We start from the raw sequence: 19490 nt of genomic DNA, 5'->3' as shown, positions 1-19490 counted from the left end.
TATAAGTATATGGAACATATCACTTATAAACTTTTGCTAACCCTTATAAGATCCGTGGTACCAAAAACGTCTTGACCGTCTGCCAGTGTGATAATCAAGGCTCAGCCCAAATCACTTTACTTTGCAATGCCCGCTATAGTCCATGCTGGGCTAGTTTCCCTATTGTCCCTTTAGAAATGTTTACCAATGTTACTCAACTCTAATGGCTCCATCTATACGTGCTTTGATCGTATTCCACTTAAGCCCCGTTTAGACGATCCAAATGTTCTGCAATAATTATTTGAATTGTGTGTATTGTACTTGAGGGAACGGAAATATTTTATGACGTGAATGCGGGCCTTTAGTCTCATAGTTTAAGGTAGATACAACCATCTCGTCAAATATTTATACTGACTGAAAACGGGAGACCGTATAGATTAGTGATGTTTACGTGACGGCCGTGGAATGACTCAATAGGACAGATTAGCTCCAATTTATAACGGTAGTCCCCCCTGCATACGCGTTATTATGCTGACGTTTAAAAGAATACGATTATATTCTATATTATGTGATTTAGCCTTTAGCCTCCAATGGAATTAAGCGTTACTTTTCGATGTTTCAAATAAATGCTAACGTGCTGCATACAAAAATATTCGTCCATCTTTAATTCATATACTGTAAGTTCAGTTAGCACGCAGGTTTCATATGAACTGATATTTTTACCTTTCCAAGTGACGATGACGTCATGAAGAGGTATTACACTGGACTTGTCTGTCTGTCACCCACTGCATTGGCGCGTATACACTATATCCGGACCACGTTCGCAGTTCACAGAAAGCAATATGTGCTTCCACTCAACTATAGTCGTTCGGGTTGTAAATCAATCGCCTTAAATACCCTAAATTTCCAAAAATTGTTGAAGAGGCATACGCTGGAATTCAAACGTCAACAGTAGCTCTGTTTAAAATTATTTTAGGAATGGCGTTTCTTGAAACGACTTAACTAGAGTTAAGGTAAATTAGTGAAGATCAAAATAATTAATATCAATTTAATTTAATTATTTAAGGAAAACAACTTAACTGGGTAGATAGCCCTAGTCTCGACTCGGAGAGGTTTATTTTGGCTTTCCAAACTTGTTCTTCAATGTTATATCAAAATTTTGCTGTTAGTTACATCAAAATGGTCTATTTAATGGGCTTCTGATAACGCTGTGAACCATAAACTCGACGCTATTAAACAAAACCATTCTTTTTATAAACACCGACCGTTATTAATGAAGTTTGTCCAAAACCAAACAAACTTTAAACGCGAGAACACCTGAGGTATTTAAACAACTAACTCAACTATTTAAATATCTTGGGAAATTAATGGGTTCTCCAAAACGTAAATTAACTCTCGTGTCTCTGAACAGCAACAGTATAAAAACCGGAGCGGCGTACTTTGAAAAATCAGTGTTAAACTTGCGTTAGTTCTAACCCAAATCCACGATGCAAAACAAAATCCTGATCTCCATTATGGCTCTGACCGTCTTGGGATGCGTCACTCAAGTTCTATCACGTAAATATGTACTTTCTTCCATTTTTTGTAGGGAACTATTACAATACGTATCTCTAAAGTTGCGACTAAATGCTTGCAAATTTTTTTTTTAAATTTTATTGCAGTGCGGGTAGTTATGTTTGGGTTTCGGGTAGGAACGGGTACGTTCTCTGTCGGGTATCAGGTCAGGTACCCGAATTTTGAGGGGTACAAGAAAAATTCTCTTATCTGTTATCGGGTCTGATACACAGTACCCGGAATATTTACGGGTAGTCGAATAATTAGGTGTAACAAAAGAAACAATTGTCAAGTGCTTTTTCGGGTAGTAAAATACATATCGGGTATTAATAGAGGCAAAATATTTTTAATTCCGAATAAAATACAGTAGTAAAAAGAATTCGTTTTTGATCACGTATTAAGGAAGACAAAATATTAATTTGTTAACGTTTTGAAATGTTGAAAAGTGTATATGTTTGTGTGTTTTCAAAAACATAGGTAACCGACCGTGTCAAACGGACGCGGAATGCAATCATCGGTACTATTGCTATTCAACTGAAGATTATGCCGAAGACCCTAACCTGGAGCTGTACTGCACGCAAGAAAGGACTTGCGCTTGCCGAGAAAGAGGAGGAGGACGCAGAAATGCCAACCTCGCCAGAAGAAGTCTTGATTAATAAATAAAAACCCCGAAGAATGTGCGGAAGAATATAACTAAATAAAATTACTTCATTTTGGAAAACGTAATATTGGACTACAATTGAATTCCTTATTTGTAAACTTAAGTTCAAAAAATGAGTAAACAATTGTGTTTTTAGAACGTTTTTACATGTCTACATAAGTAATGTTAAATTTCATAAGGTTTTCACCCATATTATACAGGGTGTTTTTGAAAAGGAGCGTATTTATTGGGCCCAATTTAGTGGAATGTATCAAAGAAAACGGGTGCAAAACACTTGGTTACGAAGATATGGATCCCCAAACATTGCTCCCTAAAACAAGGAAATATCCAACAATGTAGAGTGCGACTTTAAACCGAGTAACCAACTTGTTTAGAACTATGGACAATTTCAATTTAGCTTTCAATTTAAAACGTTTTGTACCTTTACTCAGCAGAAGGGTATGAAATGTGTAAAAGTATGCCTACGACGTGAATGTCTAGCCAATCCCAAGTTTTATGGTGTTAGCGTACAAGAGCGCAGTCTGTGATGTTAAAGACTTGTCAGGGATCCAACAATGAATCCAAAATTGTTCGAATCGAGATCTGTTTCCCCTCTCTAAAAAAGGAACCTTTCAACTTTTTAAGTCGATGCATTGTGACACGAGAGGCGCTATTTTGTAAAAACATTAACGTCATCTTATTACAAATTTTGCTCTTCCCGAGATTTCCCGCCTCTCTGCGCATGCTCTGCGAGTTGAAAAACGTTCCATAGCAATGATATTTTTACAAGAGGGTTTATGATAAATAATCATGCTAAACAAGATACTGACCAGTTACCCACATTAACCCTTGGTATTTTGGTACGATGTTTTGTTAAAGGAGTTTTCTTCCTCGGTCTAACCAGGTTGGTTTCTCCTTTCCATCAAAACTTGCAGAGGTTAACGGTAATAGTTATTTAGTATAGGACGCTGTTGGTTAGCTGTACATGGCATAGGGGCTAGTCATCACCCCTATATGCATTGTAAACGGGATCAGCCCATAATCAAACCACGGGTTTAGTCTAGACATCCCTTGATCGACAAAGCTTAGATTAGATTATGGTCGTACGAGGGTTGTATGGTCTCCACTTAAAAATATAAGATATTTCTCACAAAAACGGTACAACAATTTCCAGTAATGACATTAGGCTGCACGACTTATGCTCAAGATACACTTGGTCGTGCATGACTCACGAACGTTTCTACTCCGTACTGCTATCTCCTCTAAGATTGCAGTTTCAAAAATTTAAAAGCGCTAATAATATCTTTCTTACACTTTGCATCCATCGTTTTCACTTTAACTCGACGCGACGCACCTAACGACGGTTGGTGGCTCTTTATGCTTAAACGGTCGTGCTCTCCTTCCGCGCATCGCTTGTATAATCTACACTGATGGATGTAGTTGGGGGAATTAAGACATCCCGGCCGAGACTATCAAGCCAATTTCCCTAGAGCATTCTCAAAACCTTCCTATGATGTTATCATAAGTTTATAAGATACGTTGTGTTCCATAAGTTTGACACTGGTTACTGCAGCTGGAGCTTGTCATGAAGTGAATGAGGTAGGTCATAGATTCGAGGTAAAGCGACATACGCCTGATGAGGCGCTGCTGTCAAAGGCTTAGTAACGCAGAATAAATAGGAAGATGGAAGTCTGCAAAATTAACCACCGCGTGTTTTCTGCAATTCTCGACTGTCTCGAGCTGTCTCTAGCATTACTAAATATAAGAAGTGTCATACTTATGTAACATATCTTATAAACTTATGGTGATACTGAGATAAGATGGGGAAAACTGAATTTCCCGCTCACGAAAACCGCCCGCATCATAAAAGATTTCATATTTCGGATATGAGATTACCCTGACAACCAGTCTGGCAACAAGAACGCTTGCGGGATGATTTTGATAAAAAATCCCTGGTCAAAACTCCTGGTTTTATTGAACATTTACTAAAATAACAATAATAATAAAAAAATTAATATCAATTCATGCATTGCCTCCGATTAAATTTTATCATAAGATATATTCCATAAGTTTGTCGCTGGTTACAAACTGGAGCTTGTCATGAAGTGAATGAGGTAGGTCATAGATTCGAGGTAAAGCGAAGAACGCCTGGTGAGGCGCTGTCAAAGGCTTAGTAATGCAGACTAAATAGGATCATTTTATCTATTTCAGCAAGATTCAGAGGATCAGTGAAATAGACTTGAACTTTGTTGGATCTGCTGCTCGAAACCACCAAGGAAAGACAAAAATCCGTTTACTTTAACCCGTTGCCATCTACTGTGTTCAAATAGTAAGTACTCTCTAGGAGCATGAATAGGAAGGAGAGGAAAACAGTATGCTGGGGGGGTTTCCAAATTCAAGTCCTTGGGGGTGAGGGGAAAAAATGAGAGGTGAGCTAGTAAGATCTCTACGGCGCAAATGCGGAACTCGACCGAGTTTGTAGTCTAGACAGAGGACTCTCCAAAAGTAGCCTAGGCTTAGCAACCAGCTGGCTTTTAAGGTTAGTTCTGCAAATTATTATGTTGTACGTGAAGAAATGTTCATATTTAAATTGCCAAAACAGTACTAAATTTAAGGATCGATTGGAAATGACCAATGTCATATTCCATCCTTTTCCAAAACCTAAAACTAAGTTAGATCTTTGTGAGAAATGGATAGTTGCCACTGGAAGGACGGATTTAACTCCCGAGAATATTTCTAAACGACATTATGTATGTTCGTGTTATTTTAACGGCGGATTAGTACCTTTGGCAAATTATGGGGTTATCGACTAAACTATATCTTTAAATAGGGCAAGGTATAATGTATTAATATAGTTTGTGTATGTTTAGTGTAATGATGAAAACTTACTCAGCCACGCGATAGATCTATCGCTAAAAAAATCCCCAGTCCGATAAGGCTTAGTGAAACAAATTCGAGGTTAAGCAGACTACAGAGTCGCGAGATCTGGCGAGATCACGCGCCTGCGCGTTAAAGCTCAGTCACTCTCCTCGTCTGAGACCCGCAAAACGAGAGAAAACGGTCCTATTTCTTAACGTTAGTCGGCGTCTCCTTCCTATTCATGCTCCTAGGTACTCTGACCTTTAAGGAACTGTATCTCACCTTATCTTAAATTTATGCTTGCAAACTATAAATATGTGAAACAGAATAGTAGTCTCTTAAAATTTCCAAGAATTCTTATTTGTAACTACGTATGACTCAGTTGATTTATCAAAAGTCCATAAGATATGTTCCATAAGTTGTTACTGAGATCTTGTCATGAAGCCACGTAGGTCATAGATTCTCGTAAAGCAATGCCTGGTAAGGCGGTGTAAAAGGCTCTGTACAAACTAAGTAGGACCTAGATGAAAGTCCTGCAAAATTTACCACCTATTCTCGCTTCCGTCGTTCTCGAACTAGCTCTTAGCAAGTCTCTAGCATTACGAAGTATAGGTAGTGTCATGCTTATGGAACATATCTTATAAACTAAGCGTTTCTAGATCAGATTGGGTGATCACGAACGAAAAGGATTTAATAGCCTCCAAAGTGGCAGGATGAGGATTACATGATCAGTTGGGCCGGAAAAGAGATTTGAGACTTGAGCCAACGGATTAAGATGGCACCGTAGGATATACCATGGGGAAGACACCCTCACATTTTGGTTCTCTTTTATTTGCTTTAACCTTGATAGAAGATAGGGAACTGGGTGCACTTTGGCGATACAAAAACAACAACACGAGCAATGGGAGATTAGGATTTTAAAACAAAAGTGTCACCCTTAAATCATAGCGCTGTTTAAAGCTAGCGAGAGGTAGTGAAAGGTATAATCAGGGATAGATTTAATTTTAGAAGTAGGAATGGAGAACAGAGTAATCTGGGCGCGCATCAAAGTCCCGTATGAAAGAAGACTGGTGGTTCATAGCGACAGAGGTGAAAAGGAATTACGTATTTTTCGCCGCCGTCCCCGTCAGCAACGTCATCAAAACGTAGCTGTTTAAGTGAGCAGCCAATAAGATCATTAAAACTTTTCGTTACGTGTTGGAGGGAGCGGCTCTATACGTGGCCACGAGTCGGACAGAAGTAAATACTAACCGTTCTCCATTCCTACTTCTGAAATTAAATCTATCTCTGGTATTCACCTTTTCTCTTTGTGCTTAGTCGCCGTAAATTTACTTATTTGTTGTTGTTCTTTAGAACTACTAGCTATTCCGCGCACGTTGGCCAAATTCAATTGAGGGTAAGCTCATAGACAGGCTATTCTATTTATTTACAATCGATTTTTACACGGTGTTTACTGAATTCTTTATTTTGAGTTCAGAGGAAATTCAGACCTTTATCATCAATTCTTTCGTTCAAAGGTTCGTTTCAAAGGTTAAACCAAAAGGTGACCTATTTACCTGTCTAAGGAAAACTATTTATTTTAGTGCTTTTATTTTCCACGAGCAGACTAAAATTTACATTTTTTAAATATTTAAATTTCCAAAATGGAAAATTAAATTATTACATGTTAAATTTTGACGTATAAACTACAATTTCTAGAAACCGTTTACTCTTTATATTTGAAAGAGCTTACTAGTGAATGTTTCAAATTTTTATCACCATTTTGTCCAGTCTGTCGTCATCTTTATGGATGGGTCTAACCCATGCTAGTATATTTTTAAACATTATGAAAAGCATTGTGTAGTTGCGCAAATTTTCAGCGTATTTTTGAGGTTGGTCGAACTTGCGTTAGAATCCTGTAGCCAAATCGCCCCCCCCCTTTGCTTATTATTCACTTCTGATTATATCATAAGCTCATAAGATATGTTCCATAAGTTTGTCACTGGTTACTGAAAGCTTGTCATGAAGTGACGTAGGTCATAGAATCTCTTAATGGGACGCCTGGTGAGGCGCCGTCAAAGGGGGCTTAGTAATGCAGACTAAATAGGATGATGGACTGCAAAAGTAACCGAGTGCAGTCTGCAATTCTCGCTTCCGTCGTTCTCGAATTAGCTCGAGCTGTAAGTCTCTAGCATTACGAAGTATAGGCAGTGTCATACTTATGGAAGGAACATATCTTATAAACTTATGATGATGTAGATGGACAAACACAATATCCATTATTTTATATGCTCTTTCGAGTAAAGCAACAAAGATTCTAGTAACTAACGTTCCACTAAAACTACCAAAATCGAAGTTAAACATTACTATCACTTTAACAGATTAATTAGTCAATCATTTGCTAAGTTAGTTCTAATTGTGGTTAAAAAGTTAAAACAGTTTTGATGTTTCTTTTGGTAGCTGATTAAGATGTCGTGCGTGAGAAGCGAATTTTTAATGGAATTAAAGTGGAGCAGCCCACGATGGAGGATTAAATTCTTTATTTGAGGAGATTGCGATGCTTGGGTTGGGTTGGGTTGGGTTGGGTTTGGGGGGATTCTCCGCGGTTTTTGGGTTTGATTTGATAAGGCTTAAGTAACTTTCGGACCAAGAAAGGAGTTTCCCAAAGCAATGAGAGAAACAGAGTTAATGTAAGGTTGGAAATCGAAAACTCTTGAATCTCCCCCTCTGTCTCCCCTTCCGTCTTCCCTCCTCTCTGTTTAATCTAACAAATTGAGTTTTCTCTTTCTCAAGAGAGTGAGCGCAACCGAAAAAAAATATTACTTTTCATAAAATCTAAAATTTCCAGCTTCAGTTCTCAACCAAGGGTCTGTAAAGTCGTCGGCGGACCAATGAATTATTTTAAATCGTTATTTACTTCAGAGCCACCCCCCGGATAAGCAAAATGAAAGTCTCGCCTTTCGGAAAAATAGTGTTTAGGCATTTCCCTACTTTTGTGTTATTCAGCCTTATCCGGCAAGTGATGCAATTGAGCCATTCACAGCGCCTTCACTATTGCTACGGTCGACGGTTCAAACAAATGCAGCGGGGGTCTTGGACTTTTGGAGTGGGAGCTGGGGAAACGTCGGATGGGGCGGCTCACAACCAATCACGAGAGAGATTAAGCGGATGTGAGGAACCTCTCTACAACCACTAAATAATTCATCTTTGACGCGTTTTACATCAGCTGCTGACGTCAATGATTGTGAGGGAAGTCCGGTGATTTTTCAAACAAACGAATTCAATGGTCCGCCAAAACTTTACAGTCCCTTTAATGCTATCAAAAGCAAATAAGAACAACCAATAGTGAGGTAACGAGGAATGATAAAGTATCCCGTATAATGTTTACGATGCGAATCCTCAACCAATAAGCGCTCAATGAAAATATAATGATAGAATTTGTGCCATTTGCAGCGTTTTTTTGTTACTACGATCATAGATTTCACATTTATTAATGCAGGAATCCATAGATTTCATATACTTGGGATCTTTAACTTGAGATTTTCTAGGCCTTTGTGTTTGAACTAATGGAGAGGAAATGTAACAAGTTGGGAAACCAAAATAAACCTCTCCGAGTCGAGACCCAATTAAGAGTTTTTTCTTAAATAGTTAAATAAATATAATTGATATTAATTATTATATTCGTCATTAATTTACCTTAATATTAGTTAAGTCGTTTCAAGAATGGTTACCCCTAAAATAATTTTAAACATAGCTATTGTTGACGTTTGAATTCTAATGTAAGCCTCTTTAATAACCTTTGGAAATTTAGGGTATATATGGCGATTGATTTACAATAAATGAAAAGAAAACTCGCAATTGCGTGAACCTTTGATGGAAGCCCTGCCATTTGGAGGCTAGACGTTTCTCGTAACCGTAGCAAATCGCCGCATACATCAACTCGGTCTGGATATTGCATATACGTTTGCTCCGATTTGCCAATTGCGAACACGGTGACAGACAGACACACACGCAGACACATCCAGTGTAATACCTCTCCATAACGTCATCGTCACAAGGAAAGGTAAAAACCAAGAAAATTTAATCGATACGGGTACATATTTTTGCAAATTATGTATAATTGTTTTATGATTTTAAAAGGGGATTAGTTTCATTCTCAGAATGCGGAAAAAGCTTCACTCTTCAATTGTTTTAAATCTCCCTCTTTTCTTTGTCTTTACTGGATTAGTGTAATCGAATTAGAAATGATTTAAGCTCTTTTTATAACTATAAAAAAAGGGAACAATCTTATCTCGCTAATGGAAAGAAATGGGAAGATGTAGAAAACCATAAATTACATTAATTTGGGATAAACGGAATCGTTCGTAGTATCATAAGTTCATTAGATATGGTGGCCATAAGTTTGTCACTGGTAACTTAGAAACTGGAGCTTGTCATGAAATGAATGAGTTAGGTCATAGATTCGAAGTAAAGCGACATACGCCTGGTTAGACGCTGCTGTCAAAGGCTTCGTAATGCAGACTAAATAGGACCTAGATGGAAGTCCTGCAAAATTAACCACCACCGAGTGTAGGACTTCAATTCTCGCTTCCGTCGTTCTCGAACTAGGTCGAGCTGCAAGTCTGAAGAAGTGGGAGTTACTGATCCTGGGGACCAGTTTATTAATTGAAAGTCTGTAGTAAATCTAACGATCGACCAGTTATTTTGGACAATAGGGGGTCACTGGTCCTAAGGACTAGTTTCAAAAATATTACTATTTCCCAGACTGCTGGTGAGGCGCTGTCAAAGGCTTGGTAATGCCGACTCTCGCTTCCGTCGTTCTTGAACTAGCTCTAACTACAAGTCTCTCAGTGGCATTACGAAGTATAGGAATTTTCATACTTATGGAGCATATCTTATAAACTTATGGTAGTATTCAATAGTTCATTAATTAATTTTCTTTGGATGAAATAAAATAAAGTAAGAGCTTCTTTATATGGAGAAACGATGTAAAAGCTTTTCCTTATCCCTTCGGTTAAAAGCAAGAATTCGTACATTAAACGTCTTCCTTTTCTAATCATTACAACTTGTGAAAAATGAGGATGAACCAACCGCGAAGGCTTTCACAAACATAGCGTATTTCCGTGTAAAGCAAATTGAGGGTGATGCGCGTAGCTTCATTACATTGTCGGTTTTCAAAGAAGAGTTTTTTTTTCTTTTTTTGGACTTTCCTGGCGCCATTTGTGGTCGTTTGTGTGGTCATTCAGGAGGGGTCAAGTACTTTCCATTTCAAATCAAGTATACGTGTGAGTTACGGATATTTTAGTATTCACTCAAATTTTCTGTTTGTCTATTAAAGGAAAAAGTAACATAACACTATACCATGATTAAAAAATCGGATTTTTCTAAATATAATAAGAATTAAATATTAAAATAAAGAATAAATTATTTTTACCACTAAATAATTAGCGTTTAATTAGTCTTAAAATCAAGGACTCCGCCATTGGTTTACTGGCGTCTGCTAAATCGAACCACTTACCCCTATGGGATTGGTTGAATTCTCACAGGCTGAGAGAGGTAAGAGCCCACTCGATCACGCGCGTAAGAGGTTCGAATTAGCAGACGCCACTAATCCAATGGCGGATGGCGCATTAATCCTTGATAATTTTTAAGATGAATTCAAAGCTAATTATTTTGTAATTAGAGATAATTTTTTTTAAATATGTTTCCTTTTATATTTAGAAAAAGGACGTTCTTTTAAGGTATAATTTTATGTTACCTGAATTTTTCCTCTAAAGTTAAAATATTGTCAAATGCGTGTCCGTTCCCTCAAAATAACTTTAATGGAAGACTTGGTGTAGACACGAAGTCGCCCATTTTTGGCGGACTCTATTCTAAATAAAGTTTTTTGCCTTAAAATTCCACCCGAAAGGCAAAGACCGCAAATTCTTAAACTTGAGCCACAAACAGAGTATAGTGGATGATGGGAGTTCATAGTCTTTCATTAGGGTGATTCACCCATTTAAACCTTTAATGGTACAGCGCTTCAAACATAAGGCCATATGGATTACTGTGCCATCCGCTATTGGTTTAGTGGCGTCTGCTAAACCGAATCTCTTATCCCTAACCTCTCTCAGCCTGTGAGAATTCAAGCGGAGCCTCCAAAGTTCATTTCGGAGGCTCCGATTCAAGCAATCCCTTTACGGGCAAGTAAATATAATTAAATATACTAATTATTTTGTAATAAGAGACCATTTATTTTATTTTTAATATTTAACTCCTTTTAGATTTAGAAAAAGACCGTTCTTTTAAGGTACAATGTTATGTTACCTGATCTTTTTCTTTAATTACTCATGATCCAATTTTAATTGTTGAAAACAAATGATATTTAAGGCAAATTATGCTGCTTTTAGCTGCAAAATTCGCTCATTTTTTAAGAGTTTATAAATTTTCTAGAACTTAAACAGAAATATTTCCATCTCTTGCATAATATGAAAGTTAGCAAAAGCTTAACAAAATTGGAAAAAGAAAAACATAATTTTTTAGGTCAAACCTTAATTAAATCGCCTTACAGTAATCCAACCCAACCCATTTTTTCGACTTATCTCGGCGGAAATTAATGAAAACCTTAGATTTTTTTTTTATTTCAGTTCCCCATACTCTCAGAAAAAATTATGTATTTACTAATCGTATAAAAACACAGAAACAGTTTTCTTTAAACTTAATATTTCTTAAGTCATAAGTTTATAAATGATATGTTTCATAAGTATGACACTACCTATACTTCGTAATGCTAGAGAAACTTACAACTCTAGCGAGTTCGTGAACGACAAGCGACAATTGCCACTCGGTTAATTTTTGCAGTCCATCTTCCTATCTAGTCTGTATCAGAAGTAGAATCAAACTAGAAGTAAAGAGCTCTAGCATTGGTAATAGATCCTGGCACTAGTGAACAAATTTGAGGATTTTATGCCTCTTCCATCGCGCCTACACTAGAGAGAAAACAAGGTTGGTCGAGTTCTAAAATAATTTCCTACCCCCTTCCCCTCAACCTAAAGCCGCGGAACACGGACGCGGGTGCTTGAATCTAGTTCGGCCGTCTACCACCGCGAGCGTCTCACGTTTTGGAGGGAAAATTCAGAAACCGCCACTAGAGGGCCAACCGTTGGTGTGTTGTCAAGAATATTCACTTTCGCCAAGAATTTTGTTACCTCAATACTTCCAGTCCCTTATCCTACTTCTGTCTGTACTAAGTCTTTGACGGCGCCTCACCAGGCGTCGCTTTACTTCAAACACTTCATGACAACCTCTTAGCAACCTGAAACTTATGGAACATATCTTATGAACTTACGATATTTCTAAAATTAACGCCAAACACATTTCCTATTTCTCCTAATAAGGATAAGAAACTCTCCCTCGCTGTATGAAAAAAACCTAGCTTTTTCTTGTGACCTGGTTTTTCTACTGGGTATTTTCGTAGAAAAAGCTAGTCTACGTTGCACGAAGCCTCGAAATTCAAGTCAGATGCACATAGAAATTATTCGAAATGCCAAATGTATGATCGAGGTGGTTGTTTGAACGTTTCCTTTATGGTTTTACTCGTAATAACATGAGTAAGATAAGGGACTAGAAGTATCGAGGTAACCAAATTCTTCACTTGGCGAAAGTGAATATTCTTGATAACGCACCAACGGTTGGCCCTCTGGTAGCGGTTTCTGAATTTTCCCTCCAATACGTGAGACGCTCGTGGTGGTAGACGGCCGAACTAGATTCAAGCCCCCGCGTCCGTGTTCCGCGGCTTTAGGTTGTGGGGAAGGGGGGTAGAAATCTTTTGTGGAACTCGACCAATTTTTTTCTCTCTAGTGTAGGCGCGATGGAAGCGGCATAAAATCCTCAAATTTGTTCACTAGTGCCAGGATCTATTACCAATGCTAGAGCTCTTTACTTTTAATCCGTTATCTTACTTCTGGCAATCGAGATTACAGCGTAGAGGAGTAGACAGTTCTGGTTAAAATTTTTGGAGCTACTTCCGGTAGCATTCAGTTTCTCAATAGACACGTGGTTAGGCCTACCGTTGTCTAATTATCTCTCTTCGCCACCACAGAGAGTATACAGTAAAGCTGATGACATTTTTCAACCAACAGTGATATGATATCACCCAATCGAAATGAATAGTCAAAATTTGGCTTCAGAAGGGGATAATGGAAGAAGGATGACACTCTGTACCTTCTAAATGCTTTAGTTATGTAACGTGATTCTTCTCTGGCTCACCCCTTTTGTTTGCTTTCCCGCTCATCAAACTTAATTGAGATGGGCATCGCATGAATTCTGCAATTGTTTGGCACTAAATCCCCAGCAATCAACCAGGCACAAAACTTGATTGTCTTGACGTGGGACAAAAATCCACAAACGCATGTGCCTTGCCAAATAAACGCTAGTAGAGTAATGACGAGGGAACTGATTCGGTTTAGTAACCTAGCTACAAATATTCCGAATGTTGGGAAGAATGACGTTACACTTAACCCACTTTGTGCAGTACACTTCTCTCGAGGAGAAGTATTATACACTTTTGATATTATATATATTTTGATCAAGTATGAGTGGGGAAAACTAAGGAAGCTCCAAATACTTAAAAGTTTTCACTAGATCACATATTTCATATCGGCTGTTTCTTTATTATCCCAAGGCCTAGTTGATGGACTACGTAACATCTGCGAAACTCCGTTTTTACTTTAGCTTCATAGTATATACGTTTGCTATCATAGAAAGTCCAGACTTTTCAATTGAAAAAGTTTCTCTGGGCAAATATCGATCCAATCTTAGGTTAAAATAGTGTGAATGAAAGATGAGCAAGGCTAAAGACTGGTTTTCACGGAGAAGAAAATCGAGGCGAACACGTGCCGCAATCCGAAACGAGAAGTATTTGTCGCACGACTAGAATGGAGCTCTAATTTTTCAAAACGTTTCGCAGCCAATCATAAGCCTGGAATCAGAAAGACGTAGATTTCATCATAATCATAAACTTGCCATTTTCTATTCCTTTCTGGTTGAACTAAAGGGGAGATGTAGAAACTTTCACCTCTGACGTCACACCTAATGTATTAGAACCTAGAGGTCAAGTGACCTATCCGCGCCGATCCCAAATGTAAACAAGTTTTTCTTTGCGTTGTGTGAACGGCAAAACCTAGGGTGAATAGCCAACCAATGAAACGCCAGCAAGGAGGAACGGGCGGTTTAACAAAGTTTTAAGCCATTCCCCTTACCTTCATTCAGATATTAGTATGGGTAGGCCTATATGACTTGTTATAGATTTTATGTAGAAGAAATCTATGTATTCCTATTCAAATGTCTGATAAAGTCATGAATGATGCCACATCTATGCGTAAGTAGAATCATAAGTTTATGAGATATGTTCCATAAGTGTGAAACTTCCTATACTTCGTAATGCTAGAGACTTACTGACTTACTGAGAGCTAGTTCGATAATGACAAGCGAGAATTGTCTACACTCGGTAGTTAATTTTGCAGGACTTCCATCTTCCTATTTAGTCTGTACTAAGCCTTGACAGTGCCTCACCAGGCGTCGCTTTACGAGAACCTATGACCTACGTCACGACATGACAAGCTCCAGTTTGTAACCAGTGACAAACTTATGGAACATATCTTATGAGCTTATGGTAGAATAGTATATTGCTAATTCCTCTCAAGGCCTAGAGAAGACGACATAATTGCACGCTGGATGTTTAAAGTACACAAAGCAGACAATTGAGCAGACGCTAATTAGGACTAGTTGCGTGAAAATGCATATTTTAGTGGCGTAAAAACGATATTTTGCTGTATATTTCGGGGCCATGAAAACCGTGCTTAAAGCTGAAAGTGGGGCCGTAAATTTGAGGCATATTCCCAGCTCTTTAGTCTGAAGTGCCTCGATTTCTCTTTCCCGGCTTTTCAGGTGAACGCTTTCGGGTTCTGGGCGAGGGTAGCTAATTAGGAAGGCCAGAAGTTTCGCATTAAAAGCGAGAAGCGTGTTTCGTGGCCGAATTACTCGTTTGGAATGAACTATTATTTTGCTTTTAGAGATAACTCTCACCGAAAAGACTTTAGCCGGAAAAAAAAACCACCGCCAAGCCAACGAGGTCCATTATTTAGGTCTTAAATGTTGAAAGATCGCGCTTTAGCTGATATTATTCATTAGTAATGAGAACAGGAATTCATAATTTATAAGCTAAAAAGAATCGTTGTGTAGTCATTTTATCAATGTATCAAGGCGAGGCCAGACTACCCTTACCTCTCTCAGCCTGTGAGAATTCGACCAATCCTTTTGGGGTACATGGTTCGATTTAGCAGACGCCACTAAAACAATGGCGGGTGGCGCAGTAGTCCTTGATTGTTTTTAAGACTAATTAAAGAAAATTTATTTATTTTTCCTAAGGCTGTTCTTTTAATGTATAATCAGGGATAGATTTAATTTTAGAAGTAGGAATGGAGAACAGAGTAATCTGGGCGCGCGTTAAAGTCCCGGACCCACTTCCACGGGACGAGGGTGAGTATGGAAGAAGAGGCGGGTCATAGCGACAGATGTGAAAAGGAATTACGAATTTATCGCCGTTTCCGCCAGAAACGTCATCAAAACGTAGTTTAAGTGCGCCAACCAATAGGGAGCTAACAACTGGCTAGGGGGAAGAGATAGTCTACGTCATGCAGCCCCCCTTTGGTTGGCATTTTTGCGCGTAGAATAGTGTTTCCAACCGTTAGAGGAGTATGAAACTCCAGTAAGAGATAGAAGGGTGTGACGTTTCAGGGTCAGAACTGTTAGCTCCCTATAAGATAATTTAAAGTTTTCGTTACGTGTTGGAGGGCTATGAGTCAGACCAGAAGTGAGATGAGACCAGAAGTACTGAGCTAACCAAATTCTTCACTCGGCGAAAGTGAATATTCTTGATAAGACACCAACGGTTGGCCCTCTAGTAGCGGTTTCTGAATTTTCCCTCAAAAACGTGAGACGCTCGCTGTGGTAGACGGCCGAACTAGATTCAAGGAGCCGCGTCCGTGTTTCACGGCTTTAGGTTGAGGGGAAGGGGGTAGGAAATGTTTTTGGAACTCGACCAATTTTTTTCTCTCTAGTTTTAGCGCGTGGGAAGCGGCATAAAATCCTCAAATTTGTTCAGTAGTGCCAGGATCTACTACCAATGCTAGAGCCCTTCACTTCTAGTCTCATCATACTTCTGGTCAGACTGAAGTAAAGGCTAACCGTTCTCCATTCCTACTTCTAAAATTAAATCTATCCCTGGTTACTATAATGTTATGTTACCTGCACTTTACAGTAATCGCAAAGTTTCTTTTATCAATTGAAATATGAAGATGCAGTCAGATTTGAATTTTGTGACTGTTTTTATTCTTATGTCATCCGTGTATAAAATTTATTTATTTTAAATAAAATAAACCTTTAAATTTAGGTCATGGAAGTTAGGACGGTGCTCTACCCCTGTCTACCTCAACCAAGACGCAATGATGTCCTTTACATTTTTACATTTAAAGCTTCAATCGGTCGTTTTTATCTTGAAAAATAAATGAAATATTCATGAAGTGCCATCGTCTTCGGGGAATAAAAATGTATATACAAAGATTCCCTGAATTACATTTGATCGTTTTTATCGATAACTTGACTTCAGGAAAGAGAGTGGACGGGGTAAGGCTAAAGAAACAAGGTGACATTTTATTGCAGTTAAACCGTGGATATTATAAAAATCCCAAAGAAATCAGTATTTAATGTGCAGTACTTAATGTTGAAAATGTTAAGTTTGGCATCGTGGATAATTTGACCAAAACTTTTAGTCTGGGACTTTTTCGCGTCCCACGGAAAACTGTGTCGTGAGGTTTACTGATGAACTTCCTAAATTCGAGACAAAGTGGTAAATAGGTTCATAAGTTCATAAGATATGTTCCATAAGTTTGTCACTGGTTACTGAGCTTGTCATGAAGTGAAACGTCATAGATTCTTGTTAAGCAACACCTGGTGAGGCGCTGTCAAGGGCTTAATAATGCAGAATAAATAGGAAGACGGAAGTCCTGCAAAATTAACAAATTGCAATCCATTGTCGCTTGTCGTTCTCGAACTCTCATTAAGTCTCTAGGCAGTGACGTCATACTTATGGAACATATCTTATAAACTTATGATACGTTTCATAGTTGAAATCGCCATAACATGTTACTGAAATAGGTGTATGTCAAGTTTTGAGTAACTTTTGGCTTAAAAATTATTATTTTCATCGCGTCTTTTAGTCTATTCTAGGCTTTATAATCATATTTACATTGAATTGAAATCCATTTATAGAAATTGTTTAACAAATAGCTCTATTAAATCAAAAAACGTTACTTCACGTATAAAGATTTGTCATATATTAAACTTCGAGGACTTGGAAACAATATGCATTACATTCGAGTCCAAGCTAATCATTGAAAACAGCGCAGGTGTTTATGACTTAAGACATTTTGCATTTCATACGTGCCTTATTTTATGTTTATATACAATGTCATAATTTAATCTTAAATATCAGCATAAGTTCATAAGATATGTTGGCCGTAAGTTTGTCACTGGTTACAAACTGGAGCTTGTCATGAAGTGACGTATAGGTTATAGATTCAGAGTAAAGCGACGTCGGGTGAGGCGTTGTTGTCAAAGGCTAAAAGTAATGCAGACTAAATAGGAAGATGAACTGCAAAATTAACCACCGAGTGTAGCCATTCAATTCTCGCTTCCGTCGTTCTCGAACTAGCTCGAGATGTATCGTTAACGTAACGTCACGTATATAAATACGAACAGAACGCCATCTGATAACGTTTTTAAACGATGCTTTCGGAATTAGGCAATGGGTGCCCTCTTTCGCATGATTTACGAACTTAAAACGGTAAAGATACGCTTTCGCAAGGCTAAGTGGACTACTTGCTTTAGTCTTTAGCATTACGAAGTATAATTAATGTCATACTTATGGAACATATCTTATAAACTAATGATATCAGTTTGCTTATCTAAGAGCAAAATCTCAAGAGCTCTGAATGGTTTCAGTATTTATTATTAAACATTTCGCTACTAAACTTTTGTCTTGGCGTTTCACGTCATCCTATTTCTGTCTCTCGTATTTTTACCTCTCCGTGTGACGTAGTCCAGGAGAGGTTCTGTAACGGCCGTGTCTGTGTGTGTGTCTGTCTGTGTGTGTGTCTGTCTGTGTGTCTGTCTGTCTGTCCGTTGTTACACCCACGTGACCGCGTTCGCAGTTTGCGTATCGGAGCAAACGTGTTCGCCATTTCCGAACTGCTTTCACAGTCACGGAAATGGCTCCTCTACTTGAGTTCTCACACCACCATCTTCTGGTCTTTGTCCATCCCACACGGACACCAGTCTGTTCTTACTGGCTTCTAATCACCACCATCTTCTGCTCTTTGTCAATCCCACATTGACACCAGTCTGCACTTACACTGGCTTCTAACACCACCATCCACTGGTCTTCCGTCTATTCCACATAGACACCAATCTGTATCATTGGCTTCTACTCCATTATCATCGTTTGGTTTTAGGATATACGCGGCGATCAGCTAGGGTTACGAGAAACGTCTAGCCTCCCTAAGGTGGGATCGCCACCAAAGGTTTTCGCAATTGCGCTTTTTCCTTACTATTATAATGGAAACGAATCGTATATATACCCCAAATTTGAAAAAAGCGGGCAAGAGGGGTACCCTTAACTTTAAACGTCAATATTAGCAAAGTTTGAGAAGATAATAGGTATAACTTTATTTTAAACGATTTAACTATTATTAATGTTAATTATTGAAGATTAAAATAATTAAAAATAATTATATTTATTTAAATATTAAAGATAAACCTCTGGTGCAAAGAGAGAGATTATCATTGCCTCCTATATCTACCAAGGCCCGTGCATGCGATATATTTCCTTCATTGCCTCTTATATCTATCAAGGCCCGTGCATTGTGATATATTTCATTCATTGCCTCCTATATCTATCAAGGCCCGTGCATTGCGATATATTTTTCAAAACAACAACAAAAATGGGAAACCCCAACTCAGAAACATAATAACGTTTTCATTGGATACTTTAAGTTTATATAATCTTCTTGACACGGAGAGGTAATATTTTGGTTTTCCCAACTTGTAATTATTTAAAGTATGTCGTTCTGAAACGACATTTTAGAGTCGTTCTATTCAGAATTGGTTCGATTTCTCATTAGGAATTTCGTTATGTAGCGTCATTCTCAATAGAGAATACCCCATTTAAAGTCAATAGTGCATGCTTTCAAGAGATACAGGGTTTTATAGTATTTACAATACCGGTCTTAATATTACAATAGTTTCAAGACTCTAACCGCGAATAAAGTTCATTCAGCATTTATTGAGAGGTCTTAATTGATTCTTTGGTTTTGAACTCTGCTCTCGAAAACCTTCATAGAGTGAGGATTAAGTTATTGTGATATCATGTTAGGCCATT

General features: G+C 38.1%; 1 protein-coding gene and 2 long non-coding RNA genes across 8 annotated transcripts in view; 2 read left to right on the top strand and 1 right to left on the bottom strand.

The window, feature by feature from the left end:
* Positions 1 to 19490, bottom strand: part of LOC149647312 (lachesin-like) — a 56763-nt gene that overhangs the window by 34645 nt on the left and 2628 nt on the right. The window lies entirely within an intron of this gene.
* Positions 955 to 2209, top strand: LOC149647314 (uncharacterized). 2 transcript variants are annotated; one of them, XR_016371806.1, is made up of 4 exons: positions 955 to 986; positions 1046 to 1301; positions 1391 to 1536; positions 2011 to 2209. It is a non-coding gene; the product is annotated as an uncharacterized LOC149647314 (long non-coding RNA). The 2 variants fall into 2 exon arrangements; XR_016371807.1 differs by having other exon boundaries at positions 1046 to 1536.
* Positions 3450 to 18113, top strand: LOC149647313 (uncharacterized). Of its 4 annotated transcripts, none has more exons than XR_016371921.1 (7): positions 3450 to 4287; positions 4385 to 4502; positions 5692 to 6002; positions 6386 to 6428; positions 8823 to 9074; positions 10258 to 10296; positions 16446 to 18113. It is a non-coding gene; the product is annotated as an uncharacterized LOC149647313 (long non-coding RNA). The 4 variants fall into 4 exon arrangements; XR_016371922.1 differs by lacking the exon at positions 16446 to 18113 and adding an exon at positions 11033 to 11909; XR_016371924.1 differs by lacking the exon at positions 16446 to 18113 and adding an exon at positions 10923 to 11909.

The sequence above is a fragment of the Phalangium opilio genome, unplaced genomic scaffold (assembly GCF_054372755.1).
Source record: "Phalangium opilio isolate 3A_F unplaced genomic scaffold, DU_Popi_V2 ptg000089l_1, whole genome shotgun sequence".
NCBI classification, from domain to species: domain Eukaryota; kingdom Metazoa; phylum Arthropoda; class Arachnida; order Opiliones; family Phalangiidae; genus Phalangium; species Phalangium opilio.
This window is presented reverse-complemented; position numbering and strand designations above follow the sequence as displayed.